Source organism: Strigops habroptila, chromosome 3, assembly GCF_004027225.2.
Source record: "Strigops habroptila isolate Jane chromosome 3, bStrHab1.2.pri, whole genome shotgun sequence".
Lineage (NCBI taxonomy): Eukaryota > Metazoa > Chordata > Aves > Psittaciformes > Psittacidae > Strigops > Strigops habroptila.
The window spans coordinates 56353370-56361339 of NC_044279.2; positions in this window are offsets into that span (position 1 = coordinate 56353370).

Here is a 7970-nt window from a genome sequence, read left to right on the forward strand (position 1 = left end):
TAAAGACCAAGGCTGGCTTGGCTGGAAACTTGCGATGAAGGCGAGAAGCAGGATGGTCTAGTGTGCAGGGGACCAACTCTGGCACAGCACAGATGAAGACACTTCAACTAGCTGCCATAAAATTGTTACATTTCCCACTTCCAGCATCTAGGGTGTATTCACCAGAAATGTGTCTGTCCAGGTGTTTACCCTTTCCCACCTCACTTTCTCCTCTTCTTCAGAATGTGAAGCAGCTTGGGGCTATGAACAGCAAGCACAGCCTGTGGCCAGTTTTAGGGCTCTCACTGGCAAGAGGCAGAGAAAGGCATCACAAACCTCTTACAAGTAGATGGAGAAGTTTGCTGACATGAAGGACAAGCAGGAAGGCTTTAGAAATATCCCAGCATGATTGCTCATGATAGTCAAGTGAATACTTAATTTGCACTTGGCTATACTCATGTGCACAAAGCCAAAGGAATGTGCTCAGGACAGAAGTTTTGGGTGTATAAAAGTGTATGGTACCTCCTCTGATACACATTGTTAGCTTCATAGTGTCTTTTCTTCCACTGTTCAACTTTGGGACCCCTAATGTAAAGACTAGAAGAAGTGTGATACAAGATACATGTATGAAGAGCTTGATGTACCACATCTAACGTGAATCCACTCATGTCTGACACATAGTCAATTCTCAGATTTGGTGACAGTCAGTTCTAACAGAGCAGCTTTGGCTGTCTACTGTGGCAGACACTTACACTGACCTGGATCCTAAGTCTAATGATAGTATTTAAACAAGAATGATTAAATGTATTACTGTTGAAATGCTTTCTGTCCAGATCATGATTGATTAACCTAAAACCTCCCCAACCCAAACCACTATGATCAGGGAGCATAAGCAATGTGTGACAGGCATCACCCCTCACTGATTTACCAGGAGCAGACACCCAGGGATCTTCACCAAACGTGGTACCACATTTCACCAGTGTCGGTGCCTCTTCTCCTCCATCTGATGACTGCTGTGATCACTTTTCAGGTGGTGTTTCTCTTGTACAGTTTTATTGTGTTTTGATAAATTTAGTTGGACACACCAAGATATTCAAAACAGTTATCAGGCCAAAATGCATTTTTTCCAGCAGTTGTGATTAAGCCTGAATTAAAGGGTCATTAAGAGACCAGTATCTGGCCTGCTGTAATCTGCCTTGGCTGGCATGTACTGCTTTATTCTGCTTTCACTGTACCTATGTCCCAAAACATTGGTGGTTTAGAAGAACTAAAAAGGTGCCAGTGCCTGTGTTCCCCAGCAGGGCTAGGGAAGTGATCATCACCCCATACTCAGTACTGGTGAGGCCACACCTCAAATACCATGTTCTGCTCTGGGCCCCTCAAAACAAGACATTGAGGTGCTGTAGTGGGTCCAGAAAAGTGCAATGAAGCTGGCGAAGGGTCTGGAGAACAAGTCTTATGAGGAGCAGCTGAGGTTGTTCAGCCTGGAGAAAAGGAGGCTCAGGGGAGACCTTACTGCTTTCTACAACTATCTGAAAGGAAGATGGAGCAAGGAGGTGGCTGATCTCTTCTGCCATGTAACAGGACAAGAGGAAACAGCCTCAAGCTGTGCCAGGGGATGTTTAGATTGGATATTAGGAAAAATTTCTTCACCAGAAGGGTTGTCAAGCACTGGAACAGGCTGCCCAGAGAAGTGGTTGAGCCCCCACCCCTGGAGGTATTTAAAAGGTGTAGATCTGGTGCATGGGGACATGGTTTAGTGATGGACTTGGCAGTGCTGGGTTAACGGTTGGACTTGATGATCTTAAAGGTGTTTTCCAATGGAAATGATTCCATGATTCTACATTAGCTAGCTTGCTTTGGCTTACTTATCTGCCCCATCCTTTCCTGTTCCCCATTGTTGTTGTCCATCACAACTCTTGAGAGATGGAAGAACCACCTCTCGGTCCCTGCATTAGCCATCATCTTCAGGGCCTTGGTGCAATGGGGTTTCCTATAGGGAAATCACTTGATTTCTGAGGCAGCCTTCCGCAGCTGGGTCCCCAGTGACGGCCATGGATGCAGGACATGCAGCAACTATAGAAAATGTAGCCATCACACTGGGAGCAGAGTCCTATTAACTTTCAAGTGGTAATTATGCAGAGAAGTTGTGATACTTTGACATGCAGAGAATAGGGTGTTTATTGCCTTCCTGGCATCAGCTTGCCGGGTGTCAGGGCTCATGAGAGAGCTCTACAAAGCCTCTCATTATTTTCATCCTCTCATTTATATTATTTTGTAAGAGCTCTTTTGGTGCAGAGAACAGTGATACTATCTTACTGAATTTTAATGTTATTTTGTAATGGAATGGATTTATTTTGTCCTTGTGCCGTGGCCACTTACCCATCAGGACTGAGAGCGTGCACTCTGGACCCTGGAAGGCTTTTGTCGCGGTATTGCTTGAGAGGTCAGCTGCAAGCCAAAGATAGATAAGTTAAAAAAGATTTATTCGAGCTTCAGAATAGAATGTGGGTATAGGAATACAACGTAGGTCTGCTAATCCTTCTGTAAAAGTGGAAGTGGTTTGTTTGGCAACTTGCTTGTGTAGTTGTTTTACAGTAGCATTAAGTACTCCATGCAGATGGGACTAACATGAAAGCATGTAGGGGGTAGTGGCTGCTGCTGTTTGGTAGCCCAGTGAGAGTGAGGGAGCTCCTGTACTGAGACAGAAAGGGAGGAAGGAAGCAAGTCCTCTCTACAACCCCTAACATGGAACATGGCAGACACCAACACCAGCCTGTGCCTTGCTCAACTCTATGCACATGTTCAGAGTAGAGAGCTGTGCCGCCTGATAAGATGTTGTTTCTATTCTGGCCATGGTTATTAAACACAATATTAGCTTTACTGGACATCAGCTGTGGCTGCATTTCATATACGCACCAGTGTAGTATGCTTTTCAAAAGGTCAAGGCTGATGAGGAAGACTGGGAGTTGTGAGAAATACGGAAAGGGGAAGATCTTCCTAACTTCTTTTCCCCTTCATCACAAGTGTTGGGATATTAGATATAAAAGTTCAATGTGGTTATCAAAAGCATAAACCTCTTTCTAATTCAGAGATAAGGGAAACATCATTTGGGCAATTTCACTCACTCAAACACTCCAATCTGAATCTTCCTTACAGAACCAAATCTCTTGTGGGTTCGGTTCAGTCTATCCACCACAGACTGGCCAAAACAGCCTTGGACAACTCCTGTCCCCACAAAAGCACAGTGAGGGGGTGCATGCATGAGCGTGAGCACCATCCGCTGACAGACTGCAAATGAAGAAGGATATAAATGGCAATAGGCAGAGGATGCAGCTTTGAAGGAGTGGGAAATACATAGGGAAAAAAAACCCAAACCAACACTGGCAGGTGAAGCAGGGGGACAACATGTTTCTTTGGAAGCTTTTGAAACAGAAAAACTAAGTATGACAGCCCTTAGTATTTTCAGAGCTTTGGGTCAAGAGATTCACGGGAGAAGTGTCAAAAATCCACCCATCCAAAGACTCTTCCCTGACTGCTGCAGAAATCCAGTTAAGACACTAAAGATGATGCAGTTTGATGCATTTTACAGTTGCTTTTTATTGTCCCCTTAATTAAGGGGATAATTTTCATTGCAGAAGAGTAAGAGGCTGTAAACTGCTTTTGTGGGCAATTAAAGGTTGAAGTGCAAAAATAATTTGAGAGTACAATTCAGTATTGGGGAGCACAATCCATGTAATAGACAAAAAAACTCCAAAACCACAGAAATCCAGATTTCATAAAAGTAAGGCTTGAGGAGGACTAGCAGTAGCTTAACTGAGTAAGCTTTTGAGGATCAAAGCAAAAAAGAATGAAGCAGATGGTAGACTGAGCTGTGCTTTGGAGAAGGACAGGCAACAGACCCCAGTTAGGAAGAAACAGGAGAACTTGTGTACTACCATGTCTTTGCGTATCTCCAGCTTGGAGAGGCAAACCAAGATTCTTTTCACTCAGAGTGACAATTCTGGGTAATGGTTTTTAGGTGCCGATAGGCTCACTGTGGAAAAACTTTCAAACACCTAGTGGTGTTTGAAAGTTTCCTTCTTAGCATCCAGTCAGTTCACTGTCCAAATCACCAACATATCCCCAGAGAAATCCCATTGGTTAAGGCAGTCCTTTCTCAAGCTTTCCAGTTTGCAAGAAAGAAGACAGTGTTTTCAGCACCCCATTACATTCTCCACTGCTCTCGGATGATGCTGGAGGATACTGGAATCCTTTACCAAATTAGGTGCAATACACCGAAATGGCTTTCCAGTATATGCATGAATAAAGACAAAAAGTGGTGAAAATGAGTATTACTCCACCTGGAAAGGCAGAACACCTTTCACACACCGACCATATGTATCATTTAACACACAATTTACATACTTTTCACAGTCATACCTTTCTTTGGCTTCAAGGGAGATGTGCCTACTGTGCCTACTTAAAGCGGGGTATGTTTGCTTCTGACTTCTCTATGTAGGTAAAAACATATTAGAAATGAATAGTGTCAGCAGGAACGTGGCTGGCCATTTGAGCTTCAACTGAATATGAGCTTCTCACTCCACAAATCACAGGTGCTTGCAATAACTCCCTCTGACTTTCTTCCCCAACACCTCCACAGCCACTTGAAAAGTGGGAGTGTTGGTAAACCTTTCCAGGGTTGTGAAGACTAACTATTCAGGAAATGAAGGAGGGGGAGGTGGGGTGACTGTATCATCAATCCCATTAGAAGTTCAACTTGTAACCTAAGTACACATTGAACATGTGAATAAACTATCTGGGCCCTTTCTATTATCAGTTTCCTCATGAGTCAACGAATATATTAAAGTTTATAAGGCTCTGAGAGATTCTGCAATGGATACTGCTCGAGGAGCGCAGCTCACACAGATAATCTGCACACATGTAAGTGATATTCATTTATGGAAGTTTTTTGTAAGAACTGTAAAGACCTCCCTCGGTTAACGACATTTTTCAATCTTCTTACATTTCTTCATAGATTCAGGGTAGAAAAGTATTCCCTTCCCCCTTCAACGCTTGTTGCTGGAGGCATCCTGATAATCAGACTAATCTTGGGACCAATTTTCAACTCCTAACAGCTCAGTAAACTAAAATGCTTAGGCAATTTATTCTCTGTATATTGTCAGCTAGGTAACACTTGATTTCTCATTCCATGACTGCATTTTATTGTTTTAAACTGAAATCCAGCATGTGTATTTCCAACAGATTATCTCCATAATCACTTTCTTTTTGCTATGGAAATGATCTGAAAATTGTTCTTTGATAGAAGAGAAGAGTTCACAAGGCCACACTGTACAAAAGCTGGAATTGTGCAATTATCATTTGTAAAGAGAAACTGTTATCAAAGTAACTGCAGGGGACACCTCCAGGACTCCTCTTAGAGTCAGGAAATTTGAAACGTACATTTCTCTAACATGAATTTCACTCCAAACCCTTCTGAATAATTCATGAGAGCTGATTTAATGTCATAGTTAAGTCTAGCACTCAGGACGGAGGTCCGGGGCTTCTGCAGCAGATGGAGGATTTCACCAGTTCCTTTTGGGTAGGGGAAACAGAGCTGAGGTTTCATCACAAGAAGGGTTTTGCTACCCAGGTGCCTTTGATTTGGGGAAGTCCCATCCCGTGACAGGCAGGATTGCAAGGGAAAGCAGGAGTGGAAGCAAGTACCCTCCTTATTTCTGTCTCAGGCTGCAGGAGCTCCCTTTCCCTGCCTCACTCTGCCCCCACCAGTGCTAATAGCAATCAGAATCAGAGCCTCTAAGTTTCTTAAGCAGCATCAAATTACCCACACTGGCGGATAACAGATGTTATCTGTTCTTTAAAGGAAGAAAGCACCCTGAGAAAACGCCATTTTCTTCTTCACTAAATGAGAGGAGCTATAAAGTGCTTGAAAATGGTAGTTTACAAAGCACTAGAAGGAAGATTTGCAGTTTGGCATGTGACCAATACTGAAAGACTGAGTTTGGTTTTAACAACTATCATCTTGTGTGTCTACAGGCAGGCAAATTAGCTAAAGGGATGCTCGTTGCTTGTACTTTTTACTTGTAAAAGTAAAGGGTTCGGAAGGTGGCTGTGTCCTGAGGGCTTACTCCACCAGCATGACTATTGCTGCCAAATTCCAACCCTCTCAGAACCTAGGATGAGCTGGACAACTAAATCTATGAGGGGGCCCTATCCCCAGGCTCTGGGAACTTTCTACACAAAGCTGACTTCCATGAACTCAGGCTTTCACTCTACAGGACTCTGGCATGTTACTGTGCTACAACTATCCAGGACTCACATTCCTGTTATGCAGTGTAGTCTGAAGATTAAATTCCATTTGATATTGCTGGATTTTTGGAACAGGGCATGGATGAAGTGGAAACAACCATTTTATAGGATTTACCAGCATTTAATCCCAAAGCACTTTTCTAATGTCAGGTGTTCCTTCTTTTTAGACGGCAAAACTAACATATGTGTATTTTGACCAAGGTCAGAGACTGGCAAAGTAGTCAGGTTTTGTTAATTCCCAGAGGCCAAATTCCTCCACTGTAAGAACAGTGTGCTGACGCACAGAACCATGCTGCTAAGTCACTAAGCAGGGCTGAGTGTAACTGTTTGTTTTTCCTAATACAACAAGGCTAGTATGCTATCACTGATGATAACTCAGATGTAACACGGATGAGTTGCAATAGAAAACTATGATGGTTTTATTCTGGGAATCTCATTTTGCGGAAAAGCAATAATCATGAATACTTGTTAATTATTCTCCTTGTATTACACAAGGTTCTATATTTAAATGGGAGTCATAGGTCGTTATTACTTACAGATATTCAAAGGCCAAAAAGTTATCTTTAAGACACATGAGGAGCTATGGAAAACACACAACTGTGACATGAGATGTTGGTCTTCATAGATCTTGTGCTAAAGCCTCTGTATTTTTCAAATGCTAATCATTGCCTAATGCTATAGATGACACCTACTGGGCAAATGAAGGCCTGGCACATCCAGCATTCCACAGCCTTCTGAATACTTGGTTATTTCCTGAAATTGCTGACAAGAACAAATCCTCTTTACCCTCTACAATAAGATTTTGCTGCACCTTTTACACAGGCAGGCAACTCGTAACTGCTAAGAGGAAAGCCAGAAGAACAAACCCTCAACTAGCTAGGACATACAGGATAAAAAGCGTCTCTGTGTTTGCAGAGGAGGGGATGCCTAAATTGTCCCCGTGGGACTATTACTTTTACTGAAGTCTAAATAGTCTCTCTGTTTTGTTAGCGCTGTAAAGAGCATTAGGCAAAATACTACTTGCCTTTTTTTACCACTGGTTAATTTTGTTTTTCTTTGCAGATTACTATAATGATAACTCATTACACCACCCTGTTACCAACCAGTGTTAAAAAATGACATATCAGTGTGTTAGAGTATATCAAATACAAGCAATATTAATGGCATAGTTAGAAAGAAAACACTGAAAATTCTCCCTTTACATTGGCTAATTATTCTCATTGGGACTAATAATAGACTTTCAGTGTATAAAAATGATATTATTATCCAAGTTGTTGCTCGTATTACTTTCTAGATCAACTCGGACTGCAAAAGCATGCAGCCCAAACATTGGGGGTACTCTTCTCAAAGTTAGTCTATATTCTGTATGATGCGTTCACTGGTATAACTCCACTGATGAAAATTCCAGGTATTTAGAGGAAAAAACATGAGATTATTGCTCCCCATTAGAATTTATAAGAAGAAAAAACACTTCCACATACTTTGCATGTGCAGCTACAGTGATTAACTGCATATATTAGATATTTGCAAGCATAATTAGTTAGCTGTCTGCACAAATCAAATTACCCAGGAAACACTTTATTCTCCATGGTAATTGCAAACCTGATGTGCCACAACTGCCCACACCTTTTTGTGTAAAACAAGACTCTTAAATATATAGAGAAATAGATCAGAAATTTTAG